Here is a 20,496-nt window from a genome sequence, read left to right on the forward strand (position 1 = left end):
AGCGGAGTGGAGGTGAACTCTGAGATGACCTACAACATTACTTTCTAATCTCCCGGTTTACTTCTTCAACTTGACACATGCACCAGAGGGGACTGCCGCCGCCCGGCCGAGGGGAGCCCCAGGAAGCCGGCCCAGGTAGGAGCGGGCTCGGCCGGCTGAGGGAGTCGGTCTCCCAGCCCTCCGGAAGGAGGAGGAGCCGGCGCCGGAGCCGCCTCAGCCGCGGCCGCCGGGGCTGGGGGGAGGGAAAGGGGTTGAGTCAAGATGGCGGCTAAGGTGGCGAAGCAGCAGCGGCGACGGGAGTGAGCGCCTAGCCTGCCGCGCCGACCGAGGTCGTGGTGCGGGACCGCGCGCCGGCACCGCGTCCTGCCCCTCAGGCCCGGGGGCGCGTCGGCCCCCGCGCTCCGCCAGCTCCTGGTGAGTAGGCCCCGCCGCCTGCAGCCCCGGCCTCCGGGGCCCTGCTCGTCCCCGGGCTCTCGAGCTCCCGCCGCGGGGACGGCTTCTCGGCCGGGTCCCAGCCGCCCGCCCTCTGCCCTGGGCCGCCCAGGGGCCTGTCGGGCGCGGCTGCGAGCCCGGGCTCCCGAGTGGAGGCTGACGGAGTTGGAGGAAGAATGGGCTGCGGCCGGGCCGGGGTGTCCCGTGCGGACGGGCGACCGAGACCGGGAGGCCTCGGGTCGCCGGCTGCGGCCGCGCGGGTGGCCCGCCTGGGTTACTGTGAGGCGGAGCCGATGCCCGACTTGGGAGTGCGGAAGAATCTAGGGAGGGTGACAGCGATGGACAAGTACGTGGAGGGCAAAGTAGTTCACCTTTCTAACCAGACCCCTGTAATGGCGAAGGGTGGGCAGTGGTGGGGATGGCAAAGGTCCGCATCCTGTCCCTTCCGCCGCTCATTGGTGGTGTGGGAAGTCAGTGGGTGCCCTTCTCTCTGGGTAAGGAGGGATTTGAGAAACTGTGGTTGAGAAATCGGTCTTAATGGAGAGGAGACAGAAGTCTTCGAATAAAGTGGGTCAGGAATAGTCATGTATTAAAGGAGTGAATGGGAATAAGTAATGTTTATGAAAAGTTATTTGCTCAAAAAGTGTCACTTTTCTTTCCGTGATAGTTGCATGCCTGGGTTCCTCTGCCACAGAAGAGTTAACCGTGGAGAGTAGTGGTATGGGTAATTCTAATCTTTGGGATTAGTATATTCACTTATATCAGATCTGCTTCCCTAGTTATATCCTAATTATATCGAAATTTACATTCCTTGTGTGCACCCTGGTGAGGAAATGATGGGAGGCAGAACATGGCAGTGTGCGAAGAGCAACAGGCCTAGGATTTAAGAGATTCATTCATTGGTTCAACATGTTTTGATCAGTAGCTGCTGATGCTTTGGTCTCATCATCATCGTATGGATAACTAAAGAGTTGATGGCATTATTTAATTATTAATAGTTCTTTGAATATGTTTTTGTGTATCCTTTCATAAAGATTTTTATTGGATGAACCAACTTGTACTTGGCTCCAGAGCAGACCAATTTTAGAATCTTATTTAGACATGAGTAAAAATTACAGAGGGAATAACCATTCTCTCCTACTAGAGAGAGGAATCTTGCACCTCGTTTTCTCATTCTGATAAAATATAGTGGAAGTTTATTTTATTTTAATATTTATAGTGCCCAGTTGCTTTGCCTTGCTTTAAGCACACCTGTTAATGGAAATCAAAGCTTATATATATCTACATATATGTATATATGTAGATACATACACAGGAAGAATATACTAGGAAGTGATTGCTTGCAGTACCAAAATACTCTTTCCTTTTTCAAAAGGCCTGCCATATGTTGAATTACTCCCCCAGAGAAAATATAATACAGAGAGTTTTGGTAACTTGACTGTGTGACGATTTGAAACTGCTTAACCTTTCTGTACTTCAGGTTTCCTCATCTGTATCATTAGGGGAAACGTTTGCTGTACAACAACAGGGTTGGCTGTTGTGAACCTAAAGGAAATTAATAGTTATGAAATTGCTTTAAACAGATGAAAGGGTTTTGTGTTTCTGTGAGGTACTAAAATGTCTCTTTTCTCTCCCAGGATTTTTCTGACAGGATTTTTTCTGCCCATCTCTTACGGTGCTTAGCACTTTCTACCTTGTATTTTTATTAGTATTTTATCTCATCTTAAGAGCAAGATACGCCCTTCTCTGATTTTATCTTTATGTTTAAGGCATGAGGTGGGAGTGTGTGTATGTTTGCGGGATATTAACGCTGCAAATTTTTGTTGAAAGAATAAATACAGGATTCTAATCAAAAAAACATATTTCTGTTGCAATTTATCAGAGTGTACCTGTTATCTGCTGTGACACATCTAAAGTTGTGATTCTCTCCAGGGCCTCTAGAGCAGTGGTTCTTAACCTTCTTAATGCCTCCTAATGCTGCGACCCTTTAATACAGTTCCTTGGGTTGTGGTGACCCCCAACCATAAAATTATTTTTGTTGCTACTTCATAACTGTAATTTTGCTACTGTTATGAATGATAATGTAAATATCTGATATGCAGGATGTATTTTCATTGTTACAAACGGGTTGTGACCCACAGGTTGAGAACCCCCGCTCTAGATGATTTATATATATATATATATATATATATATATATACACACACACACACACATATATATATATATAAAATATTTTTTATGACACAGTTTCACTGTGTTGCCCTTGGTAGAGTGCTGTAGCATCACAGCTCACAGCAACCTCTAACTCTTGCACTTAAGTGATTCCCTTGCCCCTAAGCCTCCCAAGTAGCTGGGACTATAGGCGACTACTACAATGCCGGACAGTTTTTTATTGTAGTTGTCATTGTTGTTTTAGCTGGCCCAGGCCAGTTTTGAACCCGCCAACCTTGTGTATATGGCTGTGTATATGGCTCGGTGCCGAGCTGAAGATTATATATTTTTAACTGGACGTATTTGTGAAATTTTTTTTTTTTTTTGGAGGTATTGGTGAATTTAAAAAACAGTAAAACTTAAGTGCTTATCCTGTCCTCTTAACTTTTTTAAAAGCATGAAATGCTGAAAATTAACTTATTTTTTAAAATTTAATTGAGTAAAAGTTTGTCCCAAATTTAGGTGAGTTTATTCAAATTGTTTAAAACATTAAAAAAAAATTTTGTGGAATGGTGAGATTGTCTTGACTTTGCTCTCTGCTGTACAAAGAAAAGGCCTTTGGATAGATCTGGGATCGGTTGATGTAGGTGAATGCTAGGCTGTTTGGTACTGAGGTTTTTTGGGGTGTTTGATTTTGTTAGTTGGTTTTAACTGTATTTTGTGATTTTCTTATTTATTTATTTATTTATTTATTTATTTTTGAGACAGAGTCTTGCTTTATCGCCCATGGTAGAGTGCCATGGTGTTACAGCTCATAGCAACCTCCAACTCCTGGGCTTAGGCGAGTCTCTTGCCTCAGCCTCCCCAGTAGCTGGGACTACAGGCGCCCACAACGCCTGGGTATTTTTTTGTTGCAGTTTGGCCCAGGCCTGGTTCAAACCCACAACACTAGTATACGGGGCCAGCACCGTACCCACTGAGCCACAGGCACCGTCCCTATTCTGTGATTTTCATTGTAATTTAAAATTCTTAGATGTGTAAGGATGATAGATCTCCTGCATATTTAGTTGCTTCCATCTGTTGTTTTATTGCAGATACTGGATTTTACTAGAATATGATCAAAAGCAAGTAGTAAAGGTTGATTAGAATTTATTATGTACAGCCTCATTTGTAGGAGAGAGATTCATGTATTTTTTTCATGAACTTGTTCAACCAGTGTGAAGTGCCTTTTTTGTTCAGTGCATATTACTAAATGACAGACATGCACAGATAACTAACTCTGTAGATTGTCTCATATTTTGGCTTTTTTATGTTTGATGGTACAGAAAGGTTAAGGAAATGTTTCTTTTTCTGACAGGATTTTTTAGGAGTATTGAAAAACTAGGAAAAGCTTCTGTAATGCAGCAAGAACTGTACGTGGAACATCTGTTTTTTTATTTTGGTATTTTTTATGATGGTATTTTTCCTTGAACATTTATACTGTTCTGCCATTTTTTTTCTATACCTGAAGCTTATGTGTTCAAAATATTACTTGGATATAACTTACTTTTTTTTTTTCTGAGGCAGTCTCATGCTCTCACCTTGGGTAGAGTGCTGTGGCATCACAGCTCACAGACACCTCAAACTCTTGGGCTTAAGGGATTCTCTCGCGTCACTCTCCTGAGTAGCTGGGACTACAGGCGCCAGCCACAAAGCTCAGCTATTTTTTTTTGTTGTTGTTGCAGTTGTCATTGTTGCTTTTAGCTGGCCCAGGCCGTGTTTGAACCTGCCAGCCTCGGTGAATGTGGCCCCCACTGTAACCATTGTGCCATGGGTGCCAAGCTAGATATAACTTACTTTTATTTTTTCCTCTTTGCATTTGAAAGTCTGAGAATGTTTCTGCGGAGTCCTTCAGACAGTTTTCTTCCTCCATGTCTGCTGCTGTTACTTTTATTTAGAAGTGATCTCAAAAAATAAACTAAGTTGGTTAAAACAAAATGCTAGTAACTTATAGAATGCAGAATCATTTAGGTTATCTAGTCCTACTTTTTATTACTTTTGAATTGAAGGTCACAAAAGTTAAATGCCTCTACCTGAGTTGCTGCAATTGGGCAGTAGCAGAATCCAAGTTTTCTGACATGCAGTATAGTGTTCATTCCATTACACCATATCATACACAGAACGATCAGTATAATAACTGACACTTATAAAAATGGAAGATAATAGGGAATGAGAGAGCGCTTGGATATTCAGCTTAGGTATTGAATTTAAGATACTTCGTTTTTGCTTTTTCTTTGACATAGAGTCTCATTGTGTCATCCTCGGTAGAGTGCTGTGGTGTTATAGCTCACAGCAACCTCAAACTCTTGAGCTTAAGAGATACTCTTGCTTCAGCCTCCCAGGTGGCTAGCTGGGACTATAGGCGCCCCCAACAATCCCTAGCTTTTTTTTTTTTTGCAGTTGTTTAACTGGCCCGGGTCGGGTTTGAACCTGCTAACCTTGATGTATGTGGCTGGTGCCACAGATGCCGAGCTAAAATACTTTTTTTTTTTTTTGAGACAGAGCCTCAAGCTGTCACCCTGTGTAGAGTGCTGTGGCATCACAACTCACAGCAATCTCTAACTCCTGGGCTTAAGCGAGTCTCCTGCCTCTGCCTCCCAAGTAGCTGGGACTACAGGCGCCTGCCACAATGCCTGGCTATTTTTTGGTTGCAGCCATCGTTGTTGTTTGGCGGGCCCGGGGCTGGATTCGAACCCTCCAGCTCAGGTGTATATGGCTGGCGCCTTAGACGCTTGAGCCTCAGGCGCCGAGCCCAAAATACTTCTTAATATTAAATTTCTGCAATTTCAAAAATGGTGGCATTGATCTTCATCAGTGATAAGATGATCACTGGAATTATTTAGTTTGCTTAACTTTTTTTTTGTTTTTTTTATTTTTATTATTTTTTTTTGTGACACACACCAAGGCCCCACAGTTTGCTTAACTTTTAATGTGGTTTGAGGAATATCTTCTTTTTCTTTTTTTTCTCACTTTGTCTGCCTTGGTAGAGTGCAGTGGCATCACAGCTCACAGCAACCTCCAGCTCTTGGGCTTAGGCGATTCTCTTGCCTCAGCCTCCCGAGTAGCTGGGACTATAGGCGCCTGCCACAATGCCCGGCTATTTGTTTTGTTGCAGTTTGGCTGGGTCCGGGTTTGAACCCGCCACCCTCGGTATATGGGGCTGGCGCCCTACCCACTGAGCCACAGGCACCGCCCTTCTTTTTTTTTTTTGAGACAGGGTCTTACTCTGTTGCCTTCAGTAGAGTGCAGTGGTGTCACAGCTCACAACAACCTCAAATTCTTGGGTTTAAGTGATTCTCTTGCCTCAGCCTCCCGAGTAGCTGGGTCTACAGGCACCCACCACAACTCCCAGCTGTTTTTTTAGATATAGGGTATTGCTGTGGCTTAGGTTGGTCTTGAACTCCTGAGCTCAGGCAATCCACCTGCCTTGGCTTCCCAGAGTGCGAAGATTACAGGCATGAGCCATTGCACCAGGCCTGATGAATATCTTCTTAAACTACATCTTTGAGGTTATTGGACGTATGTGATACATCATGGAATTTAAGTATTACAGTGATGGAAATTTTATTATGTCAGTGGTTATGAACCCCTGAGACCCAAACAAATGGCTTAACGTATATTATAAATTACAAGTTGCTTCTTTCATCTACTCTCAGACTTGTTAGAGTAGATAAATAGATAAATAGCATGGATGTGAATTGTACGTTAATGTTATATTGAAAAGCTTTTATTTTTTGAGACAAAGTCTCAAGCTGTCTCCCTGGGTAAAGTGCCGTGGCGTCATAGCTCATAGCAGCTTCCAACTCTTGGGCTCAAGCAATCCTCTTAACTTAGGTTTTCTATTTTTAGTGGAGACAGGTCTCACTTTTACTCAGGCTGGTCTCAAACTTTTGGGCTCAAGCAATCTACCCGCCTCAGCCTCCCAGAGTGCTAAGGTTATAGGCTTAAGCCACCATGCCCAGACCAAAAAGCTCATTTTTTTTTTTTTTTTTAGAGGCAGAGTCTCACGTTGTCACCCTTGGTAGAGTGCCATGGCATCACTGCTAACATCAACCTCCGACTCCTGGGCGATTCTTTTGCCTCAGCCTCCTGGGTAGCTGAGACTACAGGCGCCCACCACAATGCCTGGCTATTTTTTCTTTTCTTTTCTTTCTTTTTTTTTTTTTTTTTTGAGACAGAGCCTCAAGCTGTTGCCCTGGGTAGAGTGCTGTGACATCATAGCTTACAGCAACCTCCAACTCCTGGGCTCAAGCGATTCTTCTGCCTCAGGCTCCCAAGTTGCTAGGACTATAGGCGCCTGCCACAACACAATGCCTGGCTACTTTTTTTTTTTTTTTTTTTGGTTACAGCCATCATTTTTGTTTAGCAGGCCCGGGCTAGATTTGAACCCACCAGCTTGGTTGTATGTAGCTGGCGCCTTAGCCACTTAAGCCACAGGTGCCAAGGCACCGGCTATATTTTTGTTGCAGTATGGCCAGGGCTGTGTTTGAACCCGCCACCCTCGGTATATGGGGCCGGCGCCCTATCCACTGAGCCACAGGCACCACCCAGGCTCTTTTTTTTTTTTGTAGAGACAGAGTCTCCCTTTATAGCCCTTGGTAGAGTGCCGTGGCATCACACAGCTCACAGCAACCTCCAGCTCCTGGGCTTAAGTGATTCTCTTGCCTCAGCCTCCCGAGTAGCTGGGACTACAGGCGCCTGCCACAGCACCCGGCTATTTTTTTTGTTGTTGTTGCAGTTTGGCCGGGGCTGGGTTTGAACCCGCCACCCTTGGCATATGGGGCCGGCGCCCTACTCACTGAGCCACAGGCGCCGCCCTCTTTTTTTTTTTTTTTTAAATTGAGACAGAGTCTCACTAGGTTGCCCTGGGTAGAGTGCTATGACATCACAGCTCACAGCAACCTCAAACTCTTGGTTTCAAGCTATTCTCTTGACACAGCCTCCTGAGTAGCTGAGACTACAGGCACCTGCGTGCCACAACACCTGGCTATTTTTTGTTGCAGTTTGGCTGGGGCTGGGTTTGAACCTGCCACCCTTGGTATATGGGGCCGGCGCCCTACCCACTGAGCCACAGGTGCTACTCAAAAAGTGCATTTTTTTTTTGTCAGTTTTTGGCAGGGGCCGGGTTTGAACCTGCCACCTCTTGGTATATGGGGCTGGCGCCCTACTCTTTAAGCCACGGGCACCGCCCTTTATTTTATTATTATTATTTATTTAATTTTTTTGAGATGGAGTCTTAATCACCCTGAGGTTGAGTGCTATTGTATCATAGTTCACAGCAACCCCAAACTCTTGGGCTCAAAGCGATTCTCTTGCCTCAGCCTCCCGAGTAGCTGGGCCTACAGGCACCCACACAACACCTGGCTATTTTTTAAAGATAGTGGTCTTGCTCTGGCTCAGACTGGTCTCGAGCTCCTGAGCTCAGGCAATCCACAGGTCTTGGCCTCCCAGAACGTTAGCATTACAGGTGTGAGCCACTGTGCCCTACTCTTATTTATTATTATTATTATTATTATTATTATAGCTAGGGTCCTCCTCTGTTACCCAGCCTGGAGTGCAGTGGCCCAGTCATACCTCACTGCAACCTCAACTAAGTTATTTTTTAATTTTTTCCTGTTCCCCACACCCAGAATAATACTGTGCATCCAGGAATTTTAGATATTTATGTAGTATTAGTTAAATGCATAAAAAAAAGCCTAGCAGCTAGAGTAAGTTTGTATCAACTTGATGCTGAATTGAAATCTGAACTTTTGGACATTGAAAAACAGGTAGAAATTTTACCAGTGTCAGTGAAATGGCATGCCTGTTATCAGTGACTTAACAAGGCATTTCTTTTATTTGTTTATTTTTTTTGAGACAGAGTCTCCTTATGTTGACATTGGTAGAGTGCTGTGGCATCACAGCTCACAGCAACCTCAAAGTCTTGGGCTTAAGCAATTCTCTTGTCTCAGTCTCCCAAGTAGCTGGGACTACAGGCAACTGTCATAACACCCTGCTATTTTTTGTTGCAGTTGTCATTGTTGTTTAGCTGACCGGGTCAGGTTTCGAACCCACCAGCCTGGGTGTATATGGCTGGCACTGTAACCACTGTGCTATGGGTGCTGACCCAGGGCATTTCTTTTAAAAAATTTATCCATTTACTGGGATTGGGGAGGAAGAGAAAGTAATAATGGGATTGATTCATTCCAGATAAGATTTGTAGCTCCAGATAATGATCGAATATGAGAATGTTTTAATTTATGTATGTAGGGAATTTTGGATTAGTTTCAGACCTAGGACAAAATTGTGAATTAGAAATATGGACTGTTGGTTGATAGGATTATAATAGAATTTGGGAATCCCTTTGAAGGGATAGTACTGACTAATTTTATGTCAAAAATTAAACCTATGAGTGAATTAGTCAAGAGTAAAACAGAAAAGTAAAGATTACTAATATTTTAATGTTTTTTTCCTCTTATGCTGTACTTGAGGAACACAGTTCGGGTTGTTTGGCTGTTTTAATTCTTTGCTATGTGTGGATTACCTTCTATTAAACTTGAATGTATTAAGGTTACATTTTTTCTAGGAAAATTTGACTCAGAGTTGTCGTGAGGGTCACCTTTGTGGTTCTACGTTACCCTCCTCCTGCACTTTCGTGACTGACAACTCTGATATCATTGCTTTCATACTCAGTTCAGATTCAGTCTTCAGAGACGGTTAGCTTTCCATTACTGTTGATTTAAGTTCTTTAAATTCATTTTTGAATTACAATAATTTTTATTAATATATACTTGGAATTAATTAAAAACTTGTGCTATTAGGGAGTTATAATCTAAAATATCTAAAATGGAAACAGCTGATGTAGGAGTATATCCTCTGTGGTGTGGTTCTGGGAGGAGAATTTACTTTATACAAAATCATTTTAATGTATGAAGGTAGGATATGCATTATTAAAATCTTGTTCTTTAGGCTGGGCATGGTGGCTCATGCCTGTAATCCTAGCACTCTGGGAGGCTGAGGCGGGTATATTACCTGAGCTTCATTGGTTAGAGACCAGCCTGAGCCAGAGTGACACCTCATCTCTAAAAATAGCCAGGCGTTTTGGCGGGTGCCTGTAGTCCCAGCTACTAATTATAAAATTTTATAAATAAATCGAAAATACCACTTCTTAGATATAATCTGCTAAATGTAGCATATTTGTCCAGGTTATTATTTTTAAAAAGTGTGTAATTTTCTATATTATGGGATTGTAATTTACTGTTTCAAGTTTATCTGTATATTTCAGAGCTACCTCTATCATTAGCAGCTACATAATATTCCACTTGTACTAAATAAAATTACTGTAATTTGTTAATTAGTTTGTAGCTACTGGGTTTTAATTTTACCAGAAAAACAAAGCTAAAAAGGGTTATTTGTGTGTATATCTATATTTACACATGTGCATGTGTATATGTTTTTATTTTGTATATTTGTCAAGCAACTTTGTACGGTAGAGTCCTAGAAGTGGAGTCCTGAATCAAAAGATATGAAAAAATGTACATTTGGGGGCTGTGCCTATGGCTCAGTGGGTAGGACGCCGGCCCCATATACCTAGGGTGGCCGGTTCAAACCCAGCTTCTGCCAAGCTGCAACAAAGAAATAGCCAGGCGTTGTGTCAGGCGCCTCTAGTCCCAGCTACTGGTGAGGCTGAGGCACTAGAATTGCCTAAGCCCAGGAGTTGGAGCAGTGTGATGCCACGGCACTCTAGTGAGGGCGATAAAGTGAGGAGGAGAATTTACTGTTTCTGTCTCTACAAAACAAGAAAGAAAAATGTACATTTGGTTGGATATAGACACATTTTCCTTCCAAAAGGTGATTGTATCAATTTATAAAGCCACCAACAGTGTATGGGTGTACTGGTTAGCACTGGATATTACACATGAAAATATTTTGACATTTTAACACCCAAAACAATATTATTTTAATTGCCATTTTATCAGACACTATTGAGGTGTCTGATACACTTTTTAATATTGGGAAAAGTGTACTTTTATAAATGGCCTACTTTTGTTCTTAGATTATTTTTTGATGGTGTTATTTTGTTTTTACACTGATGGGGAGAGTTCTTTACATATTAAAATATTTACTTGTTTCATGTATGTACACATTGCCTTTAAGCTATTTTTTTGTTTGTTTGTTTGAAACAGAGTCTCACTTTGTTGCCCTTAGTAGAGTGCAGTGGCTCATATCTCACAGTAACCTCAAGCTTTTGGGCTCAAGTCATTGTCTTGGCTCAGCCTCCCAAGTAGCTGGGACTACAGGTGCCCGCCACAATGCCTGGCTACTTTTTAGAGGAGTCTCACTCTGCCTCAGGCTGGTCTTTTTTTGAGACAGAGTCTCACTATGTCACCCTTGGTAGAGTGCTGTGGTGTCACAGCAACCGCCACAACGCCTGGCTGTTTTTTGGATGCAGTTGTCATTGTTGTTTAGCAGGCCTGGATAGGGATCTAACCTGCCACCTTCGGTGTATGTGGTTGGCACCCTACTTACTGAGCTACGGGCACCAAGCCTCAGGCTGGTCTTGAACCTATGATCTCAGGCGGTCAACCTGCCTCAGCCTCCCAGAGCGCTGGGATTACAGGTGTGAGCCACCGTCCCAGCCCTAAGTTGTTTTTTTGGTAGTGTGACCTTGAGCACATTATTTAACTCTCTGTGCTTTAAATATCTCTGTTTTAAAATAGAGATAATGTAAATAACATTAACCATAGTGACTGACATATAGTAAATATTTGCTAAATATTAGCTGTGATCATTTTTAGTGTATATATGGTTTCTGGGTTTCATGCTCTACTTAAAAAAAACCTTCCTTACTCTAAAATTTAAAATGTCCACCCATTAAACAGTGCCTGTGGCTTAGTGAGTAAGGTACCAGCCCCATGTACAGAGGGTGGCGGGTTCGAGCCCAGCCCTGGCCAACCTGCAATAAAAAATAGCTGGGCGTTGTGGCTGGCACCTCTAGTCCCAGCTACTCAGGAGGCTGAGGCAAGAGAATCACCTAAGCCCAGGAGCTGGAGGTTGCTGTGAGCTGTGACATCACGGCAGTCTACCAAGGGCGATATAGTGAAACTCTGTCTCAAAAAAAGAAAAAAAAATCCACGCATCTATTAAACTAGAAGAACAAAGGAAGGAAGATCATGTATAGTATAATACTGTTTGTCTTTGTTTTATTTTTATTTATTTATTTATTTATTTTTGAGACAGTCTCACTCTGTTGCCCTCGGTAGAGTGCTGTGGTGTCACAGCTCACAGCAACCTCTAACTCTTGGACTTAAGTGATTCTCTTGCCTCAGCCTCCCGAGTAGCTGGGACTACAGGCACCTGCCATAATGCTCGGCTCTTTTTTTGTTGCAGTTGTCATTGCTGTTTTAGCTGTCTGGGGTTGGGTTCTAACCCTCCACCCTTGGTATATGGGGCCGGCATCCTACCCACTGTGCCACTGGTGCTACCATGTTTTTGTTTTAAAGAGGAAAAATAATGTGCACCTATTTGCTTAAATGTATATAGTAGGATATATCTGAAAGGGTACCGGGTTACAGTTGTCATAGGGAGGAGAACTGAGTGAGAGGAAGACTTTAGACTTCATATTTTTGTATTTTTAAAACAAGTCCTTAGATTTTAAGCTTTTAATACTTTTATGGTTTCTTTTCTTTTTTTAGAGGCAGAGTCTCATTTTGTAGCCCTTGTTAGAGTGCTATGGTGTCACAGCTCACAGCAATCTCCAGCTCTTGGGCTTAGACGGTTCTCTTGCCTCAGCCTCCCAAGTAGCAGGGACTAGAGGTGCCCGCCACAACGACCGGCTATGTTTTGTTGCAATTCGGCTGGGGCAGGGTTCGAACCCGCCACCCTCGGTATATGGTGTTGGCCCCCTGCTCACTGAGCCATAGGCATCACCCTCTTTTTCTTTTTCTTTTTTAAACTTCTGATTATTTGATCCATCTGGAATTTATTTCTGGTATAGGAAGTGGAGAGATATTTTAGGGGGATATAATTGTGAATGAATTTTCCCCTAAATTTTCTGTCTTGCTTTTTAGCGACAGAGTTAATTTATTGCTCTCAGTAGAGTGCTGTGGCATCTCAGCTCCCAGCAACCTCCAACTCCTGGGCTTAGGCGATTCTCTTGCCTCAGCCTCCCAAGTAGCTGGGACTAGAGGTGCCCGCCACAACGCCTGGCTATTTTTTTGTTGTGGTTTGGCCAGAGCCGGGTTTGAACCCACCACCCTCAGTATCTGGTGCCGGTGTCCTACCCACTGAGTCACAGGTGCCGCCCAATTTTCTGTCTTTTGACACACTGTTTAGAACTGCAACTTTTATCATTTACCAAATGTGTATGGGACTGTTGTTTCTGATCTGCTTTGCTATTTTCTTTTGATCTCTTTTTGTGTATTATCAGGCCCTTTGTTATTATCATTTTATAATCTTAGTATAGGTAGGGTTAATCACCTGTTAAATTACTTTATTTCTCTCCCCAGATTTTTTTTTTTTTTTTTTTGTGGGTTTTGGCCGGGGCTGGGTATGAACCTGCCACCTTCGGCATATGGGACCGGCGCCCTACCACTTTGAGCCACAGGCACCGCCCCTCTCCCCAGATTTAAATGACTCTGGTCTCTGTATACTTCTAGATGAAATTTAGAATCATTCTACAGAATTCAAAAAGAAATCTTGTGGAGATTTTTATTGAATACTGAATATTGAGCGGAAATACTGAAATTATAGGTTGATTTTGGGAAAATTGACATCTTCATGCATTTCCTGTGCCATGTTCAAGTGTATTTTTCTGTCCATTAGTAGATTCAAACTTTGCTTCAAGTAAGTCCTGTACATTTCTTGTTTCTTTCTTTTTTTTTTTTTTTTGAGATAGACTCTAAATCTGTTGCCCTGGGTAGAGCGCTGTGGCATCACAGCTCACAGCAACCTCAAACTCTTGGGCTTAAGCGAGTCACTTGCCTCAGCCTCCCAAGTAGTTGTGACTACAGGCGCCCACCACAATGTCTGGCTATTTTTTGGTTGTACTTGTCATCGTTTGGCAGGCCCCGGGTGGGTTTGAACCCACCAGGTCCAGTGTATGTGGCCGGTGCCCTAGCCGCTTGAGTTACAGGCGCCAAGCCTTCTTGTTTATTTCTTATTCAATAGATATTGTAGGGACTCAAATAGGGAGTTTACATTCTAGTGGGGGAAGACAGTATAATCAAATAAAATAAAGTATGGTAATCTATTTCGTATTATCATAAAACCTACAAATGAGTAAAATAGGTAATACGATTGAGAGTAACTGGTGGGAACTAGTTTACATTACAGGGTGGTCGGAAAGGCTCTTCTGAGTTAAGTCACAAGAGGAGACAGCCACAGGAATGAGCCAGGAAGAACATTCTAGGCCAAGAGTAAAGAGGGACAAAGGCCTGAAGCTAGGGAGGCTTGGCAGAAGGTGGAGAAAGTGAAAGGCAGCTCAAGTTGCTGGGGCAGTGAACATTCCGGAGATTAAGCAGGCCAAACAAGTAGGCCTTCAGTCCTTGTCAGTAGTTTGGATTTTATTTGTAATGCATGGAAAGTCCTTGGGGAACCTTAAGCAGAAGAGTGGCATGTTCTGTTTTATGGTTTAAAAAGAATGCTTGGCTTTTTGAGTGGAGAAAGTATTGAAGAGGGAAGTCCAGTTAGGAGTTTCTTCAGGAAGAGATGATAGTCAGATGGAGAGGCCTGGGAGTCTTTGGGTATATGTGGAAGGAAGAGTTACCGAGACTTGCTGTTGGAGTGGGTGTTTTTGAGAGCTAAGCACTGTGGGAAGCAGAACATCACAGGTGTCTGCTTGTGTTTTTTGACCCTGTCTCCCATAGAACTTAGTAAACCATATTTAAAGTCAAGTACTCTCACTTTGTGGCCCTCAGTAGTGTGCCATAGAGTCACCTGTGGGGGGCCTGTGGCTCAAAGGAGTAGGGCGCCGGCCCCATATACTGGAGGTGGCCCCATATACTGAGGGTGGCGGGTTCAAAACCAGCCCCAACCAAAATGCAACAAAAAATAGTTGAGCGTTGTCGTGGGTGCCTGTAGTCCCAGCTACTCGGGAGGCTGAGGCAAGAGAATCAATCGCCTAAGAGCTGGAGGTTGCTGTGAGCTGTGAGCTGTGACTCTATGGTACACTACTGAGGGCCACAAAGTGAGACTGTCTCTAAAAAAAAAAGAAAAAATCAGTGCTCTTTTCCTACTTTCTTTTGGTGCACACCTTAGAAAAAGTCTGTTCATTGGCCTTGTTTTATTTTGCTTAATAACCTGTAATTATCTCTGTTAGTGGGTCAAAGTGGGGGAGGAAGCATAATGTGATCTTTAAGATGTCTGTCTCTGGGCTGGGTGTGGTGACTCATGCCTGTCTGTAATCCGAGCACTTTGGGAGGCCAAGGCAGGTGGATTGCCTGAACTCAGGAGTTCAAGACCAGCCTGAGCAAGAGCAAGACCTTGTTTCTAAAAATAGCTGGGCATTGTGACAGGTGCCTATAATCCCAGCTACTTGGGAGACGGAGGCAAGAGGATTTCTTGAGCCTAAGAGTTTGAGATTGCTGTGAGCTATCATGGCACTCTCCCCAGGGTGACAAAGTGAGACTCTGTCTTAAAAAAAAGATATCTGGGCGGGGCCTGTGGCTCAAAGGAGTAGAGCGCCAGCTCCATATACCAGAGGTGGTGGGTTCAAACCCAGCCCTGGCCAAAAACTGCAAAAAATAAAATAAAAATAAATTGTGAATTATCTTTAAAAAAAAAAAAAGATATCTGTCTCTGAGTTAGAAAAAATGATCTTAAGGCTGGGTGCAGTGGCTTACGCCTGTAATCCTACCAGTCTGGGAGGCCAAGGCTGGTGGATTGCCTGAGCTCAGTAGTTTGAGACCAGCCTGGTGAGACCGGGTGTTATGGCAAGTGCCTGTAGTCGCAGCTACTTGGGGGGCTGAGGCAAGAGAATTGCTTAAGCTTGAGGCTCTGTCTCAAAAAAAAAAAAAAAAAAAGGGAGGGGGGGCGGTGCCTGTGGCTCAAAGGAGTGGGATGCTGGCCCCATAGGCCAGAGGTAGCAGGTTCAAACCCAGCCCCGGCCAAAAACTGCAAAAAAAAAAAAAAAAAAGTCTGTTTATTTAGCTCCCATTCATCTATCTTGTAAGTAAGGTGTCATAATGTCCAAAGAGGCTGAAAATAAAATGCCTTGTTAATGGCATTTCCCAGACCTTTCAGAGTAGTTTTTTTCTTACACTTGATCTTAGGCAAAAGGCCAAGACACGGTAATGTTTTTTCCTTTTGTTTTTAGGGAGGAATGCTTTATTTTACAGGAGAAAATTTATCTCAGTCAAGCATCATTCTGATTTTGTACAGATTAAAGAGTTTACTTAGATGATTTCTAGTCTCCCTTCTCCTGGAGGCTGGACTGTGAGATAGGTTTAAGAGCTCAGCTTTCTTTTTTTTGTTTTTTAGAGACAGAGGCTCACTTTATCACTCTTGGTAGTGGGATGTGGCGTGACAGCTCATAGCAACCTCCAACTCCTGGGCTTAGGCAATTAATTCTCCTGCCTCATCCTCCCCAGTAACTGGGACTACAGGCGCTCGCCACAATGCCCAGCTATTTTTTGTTGCAGTTTGACTGGAGCTGGATTTGAACAGGGCAGCTTCGGTATATGTGGCCGGTGTCCTACCCACTGAGCCACAGGCGCTGCCCAAGAGCTCAGCTTTCTTTAAATTGTTCTGGGTTGGAGGATTTTAGGTGGTTGGGATGACCAGGGGTGTTGGTCTTTCTTAGCCTCTCTTTGCTCAGCATACTTTGGAGTTGGACTAGAGCTGGGCAGTTTTGTGGGAATTAGTGTGAACTAATTTGCCTTGGTTTAGTAACTAATATTTTAGTGTCTGTAGTGTTTTGGCGGCAGTTCCTTTATCTCATACTTTTGTATCAAAAGGTTTTATTACTTGATTAATTAAAAAATACAATTGAAATCCTATAATAGGATCTTTTTTCTGCTTTGGTGAAGTGTGGGCTTCACCTCTATTGTAAGCCTTGGTGGATTCATTCTTGCTCATCTGAAAAGGCATTTGTAGTCCTGTCATAGTGAATTATATTTTTAACCTTTTTTCCAAGATTGCTTAGGCCACCTTGAAAATCTATCTAAGTATATTTTGGTTATGCAAAGATTATAGGCCAAAAGCCAAGAGTTCCTGGTGAGAGGAAGATTAGCCTTTAAAAAAACAACAAGGTTGTATTTGAAATTTTGTTGTTGCAAAATCATTTCCTGTTGAGTAAATTTGTGTGTGTGGTGTGTGTGTGTGTGTGTGTTTATTTAGCATGGGAAGATTGAAAAAGGAACTTAAATAGACCAATTTCATTTCTTCATATTTTATTGCTTGTTCAAAAGACATAGGAGGCTAGTTCTGGGTTTATCTGTAGAATTTAGATATAAGCGCTTTCATCTTACATATTTATATCAATAACAATAATGACATCTAGTTTTAGCATATTATTTCCATCCTAAATCATTATGTATTTTGATGTTTATGATAAGAAGTTCATAAACTCTTCTCACCTAATATGCACATTGCGAGAGTATATAGAACATCCTCTGGGAGAGGGGCTCTAGTACAAATGGAACTTTATCCTGGAAGTGAGACTAATGTAACCTATATACTGTAACTTCACATTAATTTGAATAAAAAGGTTTATAAATTCTTGATCAGGTTTCTTTTTTTTTTTTTTTTGAGACAAGAGTCTCCCTATGTTGCCCTTGGTAGAGTGCTGTGGTGTCACAGTTCACAGCAACCTCAAACTCTTGGGCTCAAGCGATTCTCTTGCCTTGGCCTCCTTTGTAGCCCCAGCTACAGGCACCACCCACAACACCTGGCTATTTTTGTTGTTGTTTGTTCAGCAGGCTTGGGCCGGGTTTGAACCAGCCCCTGTGCATGCGGCTGGCACTCTAACTGCTGAGCTATGGGAGCCGAGCCTTGATCAGTTTTCCTAAATGATTCATAGAATTTTTACATTTCATGAGTAAGCCTGTAAACTACCCTGAGTTAATGAGTTTTGGTACTAAGGACTGAAATTATAATTTGACACTACCATTTATGGTGCACACTTCTCCTCACACCTTAACTTTAGACCAGATTCTTTTATTTCAGTGGGTTTCAAACTGTACAGTGTTCTGTGGAGGTTTCCTTATGAGCCAGGACTGGAGGAAGGCTGTAGGGGAGTTAGGGAGAGACTGAAAAGATGGATTCTAGGACCGGGTGTGGTATCTGACACCTGTAATCTCAGCACTCTGAGAGACCAATGTCCGGTGGATTGCTTGACCTCACCGGTTCAAGACCAGCCTGAGCAAGAATGAGGCCTCGTCTCTAAAAATAGCCGGGTGTTTGTGGTGGGCACCTGTAGTCCCAGCTAGTTGGGCAGCTAGGCAAGAGAATCACTTGAGCCCAAGAGTCTGAGGTTGCTGTGAGCTCTGACACCATAGCACTCTACTGAGAGCGACAAAATGAGACTGTCTCAAAAAAAAGAGAAAAAGATGGATTCTAGGTCCCCCATTCTTACTGATTCAGAGTATTTCTCTTTTGTTCCTCTTATACATTTGGCTTCCATGTAAGGTGTTTGTGGAAAGAGTGCTGGTTAAAAACCAACAATGTCTGAACATGGGTAAGTTTTATGGAAGGAGGTCATATTGGTTTTTAGGCTGCAGTTCACGTGAGGATGGGAAGGGCCTGCTTTGACCCATGAATTGGTGGCCCACAGCGGCTTGTCTGCTGATTTTGCTAATGTTTTATTGCCTCCTGTGTTGGGTTTATACAATTTTTAAATAGACCTCACTTTATTTTATTGTTTAAAATAAATTTGACTTCACTAAATCTTATCATAGACCTAGGACATCATGAAAGATGACTGAAAAAAGAGACAAATCACCTACCTCATATTCGAGTGACATTGAATGTAATTTTTGAACTCAGGACTCAACCATTGCAGAAAATTAAACAAAACCCATAACGAAAACCATACTATATGGGTTTCTAATCAGGTAAGCCACTGTTAGAAAGAATTTGGATGACCCTAAGCTAAGATCTTTCCTTTTGCCTCTCCATTCCATTTATAGCTTTTTTTTTTAAATAAGAGAGGTGCAGTCTCACCATGTTGCCCTGGCTGGAGTCCAGTTCCTGGGCTCAAGTGATGGCCTCAGCCTCCTGACTAGCTGGTACTACAGGCATATGCCCTGGCTTGCTTTACTTGGGATTTTTGAGTTAAGAGGAGAGTTCAGAGATAGATCACTTAAGCATTTCTTAGGACTGCCAATCAGAATTATTTGGAAAACTTTTTTTAAATTTTAATGTTTATTTATTTATTTATTTTTTTTGTAGAGACAGAGTCTCACTGTACCGCCCTCCGGTAGAGAGCCGTGGCGTCACACAGCTCACAGCAACCTCTAACTCTTGGGCTTACGCGATTCTCTTGCCTCAGCCTCCCAAGCAGCTGGGACTACAGGCACCCGCCACAACGCCCGGCTATTTTTTTGTTGCAGTCTGGCCGGGGCTGGGTTTGAACCCGCCACCCTCGGCATATGGGGCCGGCGCCCTACTCACTGAGCCACAGGCGCCGCCCTATTTATTTATGTTTTAGAGACATAGTCTCACTTTATCATCCTCAGTAGAGTGCTCTGGTGTCACAGCTCATAGCAACCTCCAACTCCTGGACTTAGGTGATTCTCTTCCATCAGCCTCCTGAGTAGCTGGGACTGCAGGTGCCTGCCACAACGCCTGGCTATTTTTTGTTGCAGTTTGTCTGGGGCCGGTGCCCTACCCACTGAGCCATAGGCACTGCCCTTTAATTTTTATTTTTTTACTTTTTATTTATTTTGAGACAGAATCTCACTATGTCACTCTCAGTAGAGTGCTGTGCTGTCACAGCTCACAGCAACCTCAAATTCTTGGGCTTAAGAGATTCTCTGGCTTTAGCCTCCCAAGCAGCTGGGACTACAGGCACCCGCCACAATGCCTGGCTGTTCTTTGTTGCAGTTGTCATTGTTGTTTAGCTGGCCTGGGCTGGGTTTGAACCTGCCAGCCTCAGTGTATGTGGCTGGCGCTGTAACCACTGTGTACAGGCCCGGAGCCTTTTATGTTTGTTTTGTATTTTAGAGATAGGGCCTTGCTCTGTCACCCAGTCTGTAGTGCAGTAATGTGATCATAGCTCACCATAACCTTGAACTCCTGGGTTCAAGTGATCTTTTCCCCTCAGCCACCTTAGTAGTTGGGACTACTGGTGTATGCACAGTTAATTTTTCATTTTTTTTTTTTTTTTTTTTTTTTGTAGAGACAGAGTCTCACTTTATGGCCCTTGGTAGAGTGCCGTGGCATCACACAGCTCACAGCAACCTCCAGCTCCTGGGCTTAAGCGATTCTCTTGCCTCAGCCTCCCGAGTAGCTGGGACTACAGGCGCCCACCACAACGCCCGGCTATTTTTTTGTTGCAGTTTGGCCGGGGCTGGGTTTTAACCTGCCACCCTTGGCATATGGGGCCCGCGCCCTACTCACCGAGCCATAGGCGCCGCCCTAATTTTTCATTTTTTGTAGATACAGAGTCTCACTAAGTTGCCCAGGCTGGTCTCGAACTTCTGGCCTTAAGTGATCTTCTGCCTTGGCTTCCCAAGTGTGGGGATTACAAGCATGAGCCCTTATACCTGGCCAATTTCATATTACTTATATATAAATAATTCCTGTCTTCAAAGATGAGTGTATGTACACACACATACATGTAAGATCTTTGTCATGAGGATTTTAAATATTTTTATGTACTGGGCGGCACCTGTGGCTCAGTCGGTAAGGCGCCGGCCCCATATGCTGAGGGTGGCGGGTTCAAACCCGGTCC

General features: G+C 43.4%; 1 protein-coding gene across 14 annotated transcripts in view; it reads left to right on the forward strand.

Moving 5' to 3' along the window:
• Positions 1-234: 234 nt before the first annotated feature.
• The window catches only part of NCOR1 (nuclear receptor corepressor 1), a 203,810-nt gene continuing 183,548 nt past the window's right edge, over positions 235-20,496 (forward strand). For 13 of the 14 annotated variants that reach the window (XM_053568563.1, XM_053568559.1, XM_053568561.1 and 10 more), the window contains exon 1: positions 241-414. The gene's annotated coding sequence lies outside the window, so the exon portion shown is untranslated. Of the gene's footprint in view, positions 415-20,496 lie in introns of all 14 variants that reach the window. The other variant, XM_053568551.1, reaches the window with a different exon arrangement.

Source organism: Nycticebus coucang, chromosome 18 (genome assembly GCF_027406575.1).
Source record: "Nycticebus coucang isolate mNycCou1 chromosome 18, mNycCou1.pri, whole genome shotgun sequence".
NCBI lineage: Eukaryota > Metazoa > Chordata > Mammalia > Primates > Lorisidae > Nycticebus > Nycticebus coucang.